Here is a 14,554-nt window from a genome sequence, read left to right as displayed (position 1 = left end):
TAGATGTCATTGATAACATTAACTCAGTCAGTTGACTGCTCAGACTCACCAACACCACTTGATTGTGTGGTGGTGAGTAGCACATGGAAAAAAAGACTATAATGCTCCCTGTGTGTGTGTGTGTGTGTGTCTTTGCCTTGTGTGTCAATATTTGGGTACAGGAGGAGAAGGCAGAGGAGAAGACAGCTTCACCTCCCAGCAGTGCTCCAACAGGACCAGCAGATGTTGCTAATGGGAATGGGGTGAAGGAGCCCACACCTACTCCATTTGGGGGGGATGGACTGAGAGAGCCCCTTAGCATAGACAAGCGCATCACTGAGACAAGTAGGTGCAAAAGACACACACGCACAAACTCAGGGGTTTGTCTGTGACTATGATTGCTGTACCTAGCATCACAGAGAGAGTCACTACACTCCAAAGTCTGAACTGATTACTGTGCTTTCTTTGCTAGGAAATCCAAATTAACAGGCCCAGGGCTGCCAACTGTGGAAAGCAACTAAATTTACTAGACTTAACTAGTGCCTATATACTGGTCTGGCAAAAAAAAAAAAGAAGTAAAATCTAAGACTCAACTGAGTCCCATATATCATTAGATATGAGTATTTTAGTTAACTACAATCACACCAATACAGATCTTACTGGACCTGCAATTTCTACTTCTAATGATATACAGGCAGAGATTATTAGCCTGTTGTGAGGTGCACCCACTCAATTTGTGTATCGTTTAAGGGCTGTGAAGCTCATTCATCCAGAAATAATATGAAGATAATTCTCTCAAGACAAAGGAGCTAGAGTCTGCCTAAAAAAATAATTAATGTATTGCAAGGCATTGTTTTCAAAAGGGTCTTTAAAGTCATACAAAAAAAAGCATAATAATTGTTAAATTGTGGACATGTCTGTAATGCCATTTGTTAGTTATGGTTGCTAAGCTGGAACTAGACAATGAGAGTTCACAGGTTTAGTAAACAGTCACTGTCAGAGACAATTGATGAATAATAAGCAGATATTGTGCCTGCTTACATTTTTGATTTTGCTCCATGTCTTAGGCAGTCGGGTGGTAAAAATAGAGGACTCTTTGCCAATAAATTAAATTATGAAGGGACCTACAGAGTAAAGATGAGCCAGTCTTATGAGATGAATCTCTGTCTCTGCAGCTGGCCTCAACACCCTTGTATTAATACAATTAAAAGGAAAAAAAAGAAGTGAAATCCTCTAATTTGGCTCCATTCACCTGAACCCCTTTGTAGAGAGTAATAATAACTATTAGAGGTTGCCAGGCTGGTAACATTTGCATTCTTGACTTTCTCACTCAACTTTGCTCACTTTTTTTTTTTTTTTTCAGATTGAGTCCCAGTGACCTGTAGATTTTGGTGGGACATGCATGGCGCTCGCCAACCTGCCAATCAACAGATCAACCAACCTACCACAGCGCAAGTCACTTCCTTCCGGCCCTTCATCTCGCCCACTGCTGCACCAAACTGAACGATCGCCTCTCAGTGTTTCTCTTGGGTCTGCTTGCCAGCATCCTGCTATTGAACCTGACCTTTGACCTCTTGACATCCTTGGGTTGACCTTTGGCCTTGCCTATAACAGATAAGAGCACTTGCTGTTTGTCTGTATTTCTCTGTGTGGGATCCAGTAGCGTTGCAGCTGAAAAAAATTCCCTTGTAAGCACCAATTTAAACAATATCATCCCCAAATCTAAAAATCCGCATGTAATACACCTATTTTATGGCCATTGCTATATTGACTATATTGAGCATTGCCAGGTTTTTCATAGAATATTCTCAACTGTGAATCTAACTCTTGAAACACTTGCACTTGTAGCCCCGATCACCCCCACAACTTTACTATGGCTCACAATTCAAAATCACTTCAGACTTTCCATGTGATTAGCACATTAATGCTACTTTTGGTCCTACCTCCATTCCGAATCCATGTCCATGTCCTAGATCACATTAACCAACTGTAGGCTTCGCAGCCAGCAGCAGGGCATAGACGGTCCAGTCAACACATTCCAGTCTCCCAGCCAGCAGTTATATTTAAATCTATAGTATCTACAGTAAATGCACAATTTGACATCATAGATTATTCAAATATTATCACCTATTCCACCTCTCCATATCATTGCACCATTCCACGTTTATTAAAACAATTGTTATGCAGAGTAGATTAGACAGAATCGAATTACTTTTGATAGAATTACAGTTCAGTGCAGAAATCAATGGGATGTCAAATGATTTCCATGTTATGTTTCAAGAAAAAATGCATTCATTGACACCAACTTGATAAGCAACAATAGAGCAGATGTGATGATGATAATCCTCAGGAATGGATGTAGCTATTTGATATGGAACCCAAAGTATTTTGAAGGTTAACATGCCTATGCTTGACCATGAAGAGATGGATACACAGAAATTTGTGATTTTGAACAGGAGTCTTAAACACTGTATGATAAGTGTTAAAGTCTTGCAGTTAAACTGTAAGTTGCTGCACCGTTTCGTAGTAATGTGAAAGCATTAATGCAATACATAATATTATATGTAGCCCTTTCTTCTTGTAGACATTGTTAATTGTATCACAAGCCAATGTTAAAATCACTATAATTTGTGGTTTCTCCTACAGGGGAAAAGTAGGATTTTGTAAATTGTCACCTCTACTGACACTTGACCCAGACATTTGCCAGCAGCAAGGCTTCTAAACCATGCTGACTTTTGAGGGGTCAGATTAAGAGTCCAAAAAGTAGAAAGTTGTTTTTGTTCAGAGTTTAAGCTTCTCTTCTAAAGAGGTTAGGTTAGGTGTGCAAACTTTTTGTCAAAGGTGTCAAAAGCACTAATAATCCTTGTTCGCAAATGTGCTATTTCCATTTTCAGTTGCTTTTTACTGAATGGAATGATGCACAGTCTAAGTAGAAAATGCCATGGAGGTGTAAACAGCACAGTTCAGGCAAACAGAGAAAAGCTGAGAAGGCTGTATGAGTTCTGGTCTCAGCAGGTACCAGCCAGTAGCACAGCAGCTTATTGTCAGTTAACATTGTGAGTAAAGTAACTACATCTCCAAGCATATAAAAGGTTTTATTTCCGGAAGATGTGCGTATAATTTTTGTTGTTCCATTTTCAGGTGGGACAGGGCTTTCATTGACAACTACACAATATCTTTAATAATTGTTCAGACATCAGGGTACACACGAGTAACACTTTGATTTAGATCATTCCTAATCACACAGTCTTAACACAGATCCACAAACTAATGTGGATTTGTTAGTCCAGTAGCCCCGTTCAGTTTGGGTTGATAAAAATATTGTTTAACAATGGCAACAAACACCTTACACTCATTCAATGAACTTGGCCATACTAGTCTTTTCAGTATGTCTACTTCTGCCATGCTTCTCCATCACCAGAATACTTTGATTCTAATGTCTATGACAGCAGTATAGTGATAACTTCCCATGTATCCTTCAGTCCCATTCATATACCCAAACTGTGAGGACCTACCACTTACAGTCCATATGTGGCTATTAGAGATAGAGAGATAGATAGAAAGACAGACAGACAGTACATTTCTCCTCTTACGCATGACGCAATTCCTGGTCCTTTTATTCCTTCCCGGTGGAGAGGGGTGACGCTGCAGACCCCAACCACTTTGAAGTCATCGCATAAGCTGGTGCGTTGTATAACCATCTCCCTGAAAAACTGCTAACTTTCCGCAAATACAAATAAGCACAGCTAAATACAGCAAAGCACACACATGCTTGTTGGTGTGCATGCACACATTGACACACACACATGCACACACACACAAACAGAAATCAAATCGGCATACATATGGTACAAAAACACAAATCTGCACCAAAAATGCTTCTCATAAAGCATTTCTCCATTGTGGAATGAAACCAACTCTTTATTGTGTTTTGGTGGTCTATGCTGATATTGTTCAAACAATGATGAGCTGTGTTGTTCCTGTCCTGTGCATCATAGGCTCACCTCATCATTGTCGCCTCATTCGTGTCTCTTTCCTCTCCGGGTGTTTCACTTGTATTCTGTGACAGCAATACAGCGACCTTAGTTATCTGTGCATACACACAATGGACAGACCGGCAAAGAAATTGACTCGGTTTAAGAGCAAAATGTTGTTACATTCATGGCAGAGTTAAATTTTTCTTTACAACTTTTTGTTGTTTTGCTGATTGACTGTGAGACTGTCTAGTAGAACGTACTCGGAGTTACTGCCGGGCCACTCTAATTACAGAAGTTTCTAAATAGATTGACACATATAGGGTTTTAAATACAGTTTTTTCCTCTTCCTTTTTTTGACTTTTTAGTGTTGTATTTTCTTGTTTGTTTGATTCTATTGGGTATAGTAAAATTAATGAATGAAGAACGATTTTACAACATTGGAAGCTGCTCTGAAATGCCATGAATGTAGCAGTATTTCTGCAATGCATTACCAAGAAAGGCCTGTAAATACTGAAGCTGGGACCATCTTGAGGTTTTCGCAGTTCTCTTTTGAGTGAACAATTCAATTTATTTTTCCATTCATTCATCTTCTACCACTTTCCCCTTTCGAACACGTTTCCGGGCCGCCAATAACAGCTCACACTGGATGAGGGCAGGGTACACCCTGGACAGGTTGCCAGTCCATCACAGGGCCAACACGCAGAGACAGACAAAGATGAACACCCACTCACATGCACGTAAGGGCAAGGGCAATTTAGAGTCGCCAATTAACCTAAACATGCATGTCTTTGGACGGTGGGAGGAAACCAGAGTACCTGGAGGAAATCTACGCAGGCACTGGGATAAAATGCAAACTCCACACAGAAAGGCCCCAGGCCCAGGAAGAGAACCTATGACCTTCTTATTATGGGGCAACAGCACAAACCACTATGCTGCCATGCTGCCCCACTCTCTTTTTTGCATTGGTGAATTAGACATTAGACATAATAGAAATTTTACTTTTGCTCAGTTTCCACAGTTGTTAAATGTCTTAAATCCTCTACCATGGAAACATCACTTCTTTAGCTCAATTATATCATAAAAAACAAAACAATTCACAAACTGAAAACATTGATATATGTCACATACACCAGTAAAATGAGTCAAGGCAGCCATGTTAAAGGAGACAACACTGTCTGCACACTGTAATTCTTTGCATTATGCATTAGAGGCTGGACTGGTCTCTGCTGAAAATATGAGGGATTCGTGACATGTTTGTGGTGTGTTGCTGTACTCGTGAGATGTGTGAACTATTACTACTGCTTCCATCATGTAGAGAGTGTTGCATAGCCTCTTGAACACAGATAGTCCAGCTTTGAGACTGACTCAGAAACATCACCATTAGAGAAGCTGCTGTAGAGTTACATGCTGTTCTCATGTAAACTAGCTTTGATGGCAACACTATATTACTGTGTCTGGAACCCTAAATGCTTTTGAAACCATATGAACTATGTACATTACCGTTAAGGCTCAAAAGTCTTGTGCACTTTGAACATAGTCTTGTTCATTTCTTGAAGTGATATAAAACTTGATCACATTTAATATTGTACTGTTCCTCCAAAGTATTCTCATGAGCTGCCTAAAAGTAGAACATGTCACATGACATACAGTATGCAGCTCATGTGTGAAGACCTCAGTTAAAAATTATGCCGCCATGTGTCAGGATGTGTTGAAGTATATCCTGAGGGACACATTGGTACCCATTTATCTTGGTCAGTTTATTGGATTTTAGTGGTACTTTGGTTATCTGTGTTGTGCTATTAGCTATGATGGTTTAACACTGAAATGTCCATCAGTCTCTGCCCTCATGTTGTTCCTGTTAACATTCACTGGTTCTTACTTCCAAGCTTCAAAGTTTCATTTTAACTCTATATACAATTTTCTGTGAGGTTTGAATAATTTGGCTATAGGAGAGCTGGCATTTAGCCTACCTTTGGTGCAACATTAAATTCTAAAAATCTAATTACAATTCAACAGAGAAGTGAGAATAAAACAGTGTCGCAGTTTGTGGGATGTATTTAAACCTATGAAGTTTATTTTGGATTTTATTCTATAAAATATAAGATGTCATGGAAATGGTTTACTTTCTGAAGGATTTAATGCTATGCCTGTTTCGGGATTTTTCCTCTAGGCTAATTATTTACAGTTTAAGTGGAATTTAAAATGTTTTTGTTATGGGATGTTTTAAAAATATGTCCAAGAATGCCTCAAAGATTGTGATTAAGCAAACAACCAAGGGATAACAAGCAGGCAATGTCATACAACAATATTTGACTCTAATGTTACATTATAGCCCAGTAAAGTTCTAACATTGTAGAAAATTAGCAGAGTGTATTTTATTGGCCAACAGGTGGGGAGATATTGTAGTATTGAATCACCAAAGCTATGTCTCAAGTAATTTAGAAACAGACAAATTACATAATTTATCACGCTTAACCTTGGTCAAAACCAGATTTAACAGTTGTGTATAAAAAATGTTGATGCTTTAATGTCTAAAAATGTTTATAAACTCATGCGTGTTTATCAATTTTTTAAATATCAATATTTGTATTTCCTTAGTGATGGAGCAGTAACAAATGAAAATATCCAAGGGAAGTATTTCCTGTACTTCTATTGGAAAAACCATCTCATAACTTTAAGTTATTCTTTCATAAAAGTGCCGTGGAAATAATTAATCTTACAACTAGATTGGGGTTTTGGCTTTCAGTGGTAAACAGTTTGCAATAGTTTGGTGAAAGATAAAGTTAATGTTGAAGCTTTGCAGCTTGGATGGAATTACATAACCAGGTTCGTTTTGATATTCCATTAACTGTTTGATTCCCCAGTTGTGATGCTAGAATATGACCCATCCATTAGTATCTCACACTGTCCTTTGTATTTGCAGTGCATTCAGAAACTTGCAAAATTAAATTGTCACTTTGTTATGGGTTATTGAGCACAAACTGATGAGGGAAAATTATTTTAAATAGAATAATAAAGAACAAGGCTGCAATATAACAAAATGTGAAAAAAGCGAAGGGGTGAATGTTTTCTGAATGCACTGTCGTCACGACCTTGTTTTTATCATTTCAGGAGTGACTCAAATAAATGAAACTCAAAAAAAAAAAAAGACATATTAACAGGGTGCATGTTGACGGATGAGCTTTAATGTTCATGAACCTGCTACTGTTAAGGTTAATAATCATATTACTTAAGATTGAAAGCAAACAAAAGTAAAAGAGTACTTTTTCTTTTTTCAGAGTCTGCCTTTTTTCCGCAAAGAAAAGGGCTGCTGAAGTATCAAGAATGTTTTCAAATTGTATGAAAGATGCAAGACTACGAAACCATGTATGAGGTTTGTCTCTGTTCTGTTTTAAAAGATAGTTCACATAAAACCTTACGGAAACGTTATTTGCCAGATTCAATTTGACGAGCAGGAAAGGAGGGGCAGTGTGTGTCATATTTGGTGAGTTGGTTTGCAAACCACATTAAAACAGAGAATAAAGTAAGTTGGCTTCCACTTTAGTTTGAAATGCACTACATATGGCACCTGACACACACTGGTCAGCCCTTTCTTCCACCTACCGCCACCCCCAGTTAGACTAACAGTAATTAAACTTAGTCTTTCAACATGTGGTAGAAAGTAATATTATGTATTAGCAAGCTCCTATTTAACACCTTGACATACCTACCAACACAGTACTGAATTAAGGGAAATCTGGTCAAATGATCTTATCAACATCAAAAGCAAGGGATAAAATTGGGCCTTTAAATTGTTAGGAAGTTTAACATCTACACATATGAAATGAAACAAGACAGTGTTGGTAGATATCCACATGGAGCCCCTAGCTGTGTCTCCCACTTACAGTGGTTTGTCAGTGTCACAGCACTGAAAAGTAGCCTTCTGTATCTGCTGCTATGAATTAGACCAACAAAAAAAAATATATATATTGCTGTGAAATTCTCAGAGTGGAAAATTTGTATTGAACTCTAACGTACTTTCCAATTTGTTGATTTTTGTCTCATTTTTTGCACTTTGGTCTAAGATATTCAAATCCGTCCTTTCAAATTGAGAGGAAACAAGTAAATAATCTGCTTTCCAGTGCTGTGGAGTGAACCTGCTGTAGTGGGCTTTATTATACTGTAGGACACAACACCATAACAAGAGCATGCAGATGACAAAAAACAGACTGCTGGTTATTTGAGGCATTTGTCCTTTTAGATAGAGCTCATCTCCCCAATTCTGAATATTTGGTATGAAAGAGATGTTCATTGTGATTAATTGTTAACCTGTGATGTGAATAATAATAAATATAACAATAAATTAAAAGATGAGCAAGAAATCAGGACACGTCCTGGTTGTTATTTCTTCCTAATTAATTATATAGATGCAATGTAGTACAACATGTTTGTATGGTACATCTTCATTTATCTTTTTAACCAGTGCTAGCAGGTTTTATTTTATGGTGACAACTTGGTGACAAAATTTAAAGAACCCATTAGTCCTACTGAACCCAGCAGTGAAAAAAAAAAAAAAATCAGTCAATGTAAAGCAAGAGACCTGGATAATTTTCTCCATCCATCCATCCATCTTCTACCGCATTTTCCATTTCCGGGCCGTGGGGCTGCTGGAGCCAATCCCAGCTCATATTGGGCAAGGGGCGGGGTACACCCTGGTGTAGGTCGCCAGTCCATCACAGGGTCTGGATAATTTCCTGCATAACTGAAAAATTGAACAAAATTTATAACCCAGTTCATTGTGTGTTGTGTTAATTTGTGACACAGCTCTGACAATAATGTGAAATTGACAATGATATAAGTATATCCAGTAATACATTTGTACGCATGGCACATTACAGTAATTTCGCAGTTGGTAAGAGGAGCTGATTTCATGACTTGAAATCAGTAAGGCCCCACACCCAGGAACTGAAACCGTGACCTTCTTGTTGTGAGGCAACAGCGCTAACCACAAATTTTGCTCAACAGGATTATCTGTATAAAGGAACTCCACTTCTAGGATTTCTGAAGCCCCCAAAGGTGAGTTTTTAGCAATAAACCAACTACACCTCCAACTTCATCTGAATTCAACATCACCACCATCAAGATCTTCACTTGCAATTTGATATGGTTCCTTTACTAAGCTTTGTCTCTTTTGGAAAGAAAAGAAAGTCAGGTAAGATTATGGACAGAAGAAAGAAGTCTTATCATGTGTAGAGTTTGTATGCATGAATGGACCAACCAAACAAAGGATTAGTCACAGGACCTGTGTCAATATCCCATGTGCAACCAATAATAAACATAAAACTGGAAAAAAAGTAGATAAACCAACATTCACTCAAAGGATTATTAAATTACTTCTTAAATTTGTTTCACATTTGCTTTGGTGGTAAGAATCTCTACTGTGGAGCTGCTGAAATGGTTGAAAGTTACACATGAAACGTGTCTATCTTCAACATGGCTTCTGTTGAATCATCAGGATTCTGTAGCATGAAGCTAGATTAACATGTCTCATCTCTTTTCATTATCTGACTTCAAAGAATGTTGTGAAAAAATCGAAGACTGTGACAAATAACTAAGATTACAATGTTAAATCCTCACCAAATCATCAAGATTTACCGTATGTGTCTGTCCCATAAAATTATGTTTCCGATTTTTTTTCATCACTTATTTGATAATTTTATTATTTCATTTACAACCCCAGTTGTCCAGAATATCAAACAGGTTCATTCAGTCACACACTTATGTTGCGTTTGCATGGTTTTGCAGTTTTGCGAGAAGATTAGTTTTTGTTGGCATCAACATGAAGTCAATTACAAAATTCAAATAATCTTTTATGTGACAGATCTTTGACACTTTTTTTACTAATTTATCTGAAAACTGATGAAAACACCAACACACATCTATGCTGATGTTTGAACTGTGTTAGCGGTGGTATAAAGTATGTTAATTCATTTATTCTAAGTACAGAACTTCCCAGTTTTGAAGCAGCAACAATATTCTGCAGAAAACTCAGGGAAGTAGGCCATCACCTAGACCAGGGACAGTGCTACATCAGGGCGAGGGGGTGCTATCGCAAAATCTGTGTAGCCCCAGTAAAGCCCCTCAAGCAATTTATTTATTTTATTTTATTTTATTTTTTTTTAGTTAAAAACATTAAAAAGTTCACAAGCGGCCATTCTGTTCCAATTCTATTCCTGCTTGCGTGTTTGTGCTACGCCTGTACCCCATAACCTGAGTGTGTGTGCATGTGAGGGGGACTTTTGTTTATACTCCTGCATTAGACTGAGGCCAGCTAGCCAGCAGTCCATTGCAATGGATTGTTTTGTGATCAAGAAAAAGAATGCAGGTAGAAGACCAAGACCGAGTCTTGCAGAGGGATAAAGACGAATCGAGGGGAACTCGAGAGCCACGACCTGATGGAGCACCAGAGCAGTCCATCGTCCATAGCTGCACTGCTAACACAAGACACCGCACCCTGATGAACCAAGGGGACCTCTTCTTCGGCTTTATCCAGCCATGGAAATTGGACAGGAGGGTCGATTCTTTAGCCGTAGATGGTATGAGGATTACAAAGCTATTTTGTTGAATATTCTTTGGAAAATTCAGTTAAAACTACTTCTATATCGAACATGCTTGTGCTGTGTATCATAGCTGCTTTTATTGAAAAAACAAGAACCTTCTTAGTGTTGGTCTGTATATATTACTTGGATCAGTAACGAGTAAAGTATTACAGTTGCCAACACGAATATAAATTGCAGTTACTATGGCAAATAACGCGCGCGTTACTGCATTCTCAAAAATAAATTAGTTTTGTGTGTCCTTTTTGTGACAAACCTATGACATATTTTGCGGAGATTTCATTAGCTTCAGGTCAAAATCAAGTCTGGAGACTTTGACGTCATCTCGCTAGCAGTGAGACTACGTAGTGCAAAGAGGCGTGGGGCCTTTCTTTTGTGGCAGGCTGCCATCTGAGGCAAAAAAATTAAACCCCACGGCAGAGCAGGAGCGAGAAAAAACAGCGTTTGATTCATGGAAATAACACTACTTTCTGTTCGACTCCATCAAAGATGAGAAAAGCATTAGCGTCTACTGCAAGCTGTGTCTGAACAGCAAAATGCTTTTGACAGCAAAATATCCTATTATCCTATTTTATAAAAGCAAAATGTCAATTTTGCCACGGTTGTAGTGCTTTGAAGCCCTCTGGTGGTTATGTGGTGCAATTGGTGCCCCTTACAGTTATCACATACATCAGACTGTTCATTTGTTTAAAAAGTGTTGCTATTATTTCTCAGGTTCACCATAAATGTGGTGTAGCCTGTCAACAGTTAAATGGCCGCCCCCCCCGAGCCTGGTTCTGCCTGAGGTTTCTGCCTCTTAAACGAAGTTTTTCCTTGCCACTGTCACCAAGTGCTCATGGAGGGATCTGTTGGTCTCTTTAAATAAATTTATAAAGAGTTTGGTCTAGACCTGCTCTATATGTAAAGTGTCTTGATGTAACTTTGTTATGATTTGGCGCTATACAAAAAAATCTGATTTGATTTGGACATTAGACCCTTTGTTGAAAAAACATTTGAAGCATAGTATAGCCTGCTGTACGGTCACTTGTTCTTATAGTCTTCATGTTTTAGCAAAAATAGCAAGTCAAGATTAAATCAGTGGTCTATTTAACATTAGGCCACTTTTCTACAAACCATTATTTTGTTGCATACACATAGCTTAGCCTAGGCTTCTGCGTGGCCAAATATTTTAATAAAATGCTAATTTACATTAAATATATATTGTCTTTCTTCAGGAGGGGGAGGCGAGTTATAGTAAAGTAAGTAGTTACTGTTTCAGAGTAACTTGACCAACACTGCCTTCTTATGAAGTAATTCAAGTCATGAAAATATTATTTTCTTAGCACCGCCACGTCAAGCTCGCCCTTAGCACCGGGAGAGAAAAAAACCTGGCAGTGGGCTAATATCATTAGTGCAATTACCAGTACATCCCCAGTGCAATACTAGTATTCCACTTATTTATTTATTTATTACCATTATTATTATTATTATTATTGCTAGTAGTATTTACCTCAGGTGTTTTTTCTTTTGTGTTGTTGTTTTTGTCAATGGTGCAGGAAAAAAATCCCTACAGAGAAGTGAATTTGCATTCAGTTTAATTACTTGTACAGCTTGGAATCAAAGAATGCATTATCTCAAAGTACCTCACAGGGTAAGGTCTAGACTTGAGTGGACATTGGCAAGAGTTGCTGCTGCTGCTGCTGCTCACCTGAAAGGTTTTATGGCACCTGCCTCACCCTCCACCGGCCATGCAGCACCACTACCCAGACATCACTGTCTTCCCCCGCTGGAGATGATTCCATCTCAACATGCTGAGACAGACAAAGACTCTCAACCACTCACACTCCTCATTGGCACCAAATCCACACTGTGTAAAGATGACACCATCTTTCTCACCAATTAGAGCATCTTAGTTTAACTGTCTCTCTAGGTCAGTGCTTCAAAATTTTCTGTTACGCTCCCCACCAGGAAGAAGAAAATATTTTGCCCCACCCCCCACACACACTCTCCACCATGACTATAAATAGTGTCATTTGTCTATAAAATTGTTATAAGTACACCTCTGCATAACATTGTATTCTTATTATCATTAAAGAAAACAAAAAAAGAAAAAGTAACATAGATCACATTTTATTCTAGTACGGCAAAAAAAGCATATTCTGCGGGCGCACACACGCACCCCCTGGCATCGCACCACGCCCCCTGGGGCATCCCACTATTTGAGAAGCACTGCCCTAGGTTAAGAGCAAACTCTCTTTCCAACCCTACATCAGTAACATTACCCGGTCTGCATACTTCCATCTACATGACATAATTGGACCCCAACCCCTCTCTCACCCCCAGTACTGCCTCCATCCTTGTCCACAGCCTTGCGCCCTCCTGGATTGAGTACTGCAATGCTCTTGCCTTCGGCTTCCCTCAGAAGTCCCTCCATAAACTCCAACTGGCTCAGAAGGCCCATATCATCACCAAAGCCCCATGATACAACCACATCACCCTCACTGGGTCCCAGTCAAGCAACGTATAAAATTCAAACTACTCCTGGACACTTTCAAGACCACCCACAACCTGGCATGTCCGTATTTTCACAATGTTCTTCACATTGCCACACCAGCCCATTTCCTTCAATTCTCCTCCTCCATCAACTTCACTGTCCCCCTTTTCCCCTCTCAGCATCATGGAACTTCTGGAATTCTCTACCTCCTCACACATGCAGCTCTAACTGTCTCCCCATCTTCATGTCCAAACTCAAAACTCACTCCAAACTTAAGATTGTTCACTCACTCTAACTTCTATTATACTCGCCATTGTTTCTTTTACGTATGTTGATTTTATTTATTGGTGTCTTTATTCATTGCACAGTGTCTTTCAGTGTGTTGAAACATGCTTATAAATAAAATGTATTATTATTATTATTATTATTAAAGACTTTGATTTATGACAGAGAAAACCCAACTGTTCACATGAAGGAGATGATCAAGGAGACCGTGGGGATGAAAACGTTTCTCTTTAGGAGGAAATCTTGCACTAAATCCAGACTTGTGGTGTGCAGTTGTCTGTCCTGATCAATTGTGTTGATAGACCAGGAACCACTGAGCAGTTGATTTTCAGCTATAACAGTGAAAAATAAAAATGGGATCAAAAGTAAATGATTTATAATAATTCAAAATTATAGTGAAAACACTGATTGTTAACAGACTGTCATTAAATACACAACAAAATTATTCTTCTCCCCAATTAAGTTTAGATGGATATTTTAAATTGAAAGTTCATTGTTCATAGTTTTTTATGAAGGCAATGGAACAATTTCAACAAAAAGCATAGAATGCTTACTTATAACAAACATTCCACTAAAGAAGTACACACACTTGGTAGGCTTTACCAATGGCTTCATTGAACATTGCCTAGCCAAAGTAAGAACAGGAAGTTCTTTTACTTGTCCTCCATACAGTGGACATAGCGTGGACAATGTTGACATAGTGTTTGCCTTCATACCTTATAATCTGAACATCTTTACTTAGCTGTAATCTATTTCAAGCAATCGTGGAGCAGTCAGACTTGCGTCAAAGACCCATTCCCAGCTGTCCACAGTCCTTGTACCTCTGACTTCTGCAATCACATGTACGCATAAGGGAAGGTGTAAGGCACCTTGTCTCTCTTAAGTTTGATACTTGAGACAGCTGTGGTTTCAGACGACGCTGCTATTGTTAGAATACTTGTTATTTACTGAAGGTCACTTGAGGAGGTGTTAAGTGTTGGACCCAGCCTCCATGTGTCCTTCTCTTGTCTTACTCTTTCTCAAGGCCTCCATTCAGACAATGAAGTAGTTTGTGGTTGGTGCCTCTGCAAGGAAGTCTGAAAGACTTGTATAGATTATGCTTTAAGTTTTTAGTTGTTGGTTTGTTTGCTTGTTTGTTTGTTTTTTTTTTTTTTGACTATGAAGACATTGCACATAAGAGAGAAATGGGGAAAAAGGTAAGATTAGATTTACATTAAGTTTAAACAACCTTTGCTAACTAGGAA

This window comes from Echeneis naucrates, chromosome 17 (assembly GCF_900963305.1).
Source record: "Echeneis naucrates chromosome 17, fEcheNa1.1, whole genome shotgun sequence".
NCBI lineage: Eukaryota > Metazoa > Chordata > Actinopteri > Carangiformes > Echeneidae > Echeneis > Echeneis naucrates.
Note: the sequence above shows the minus strand (reverse complement) of the source record.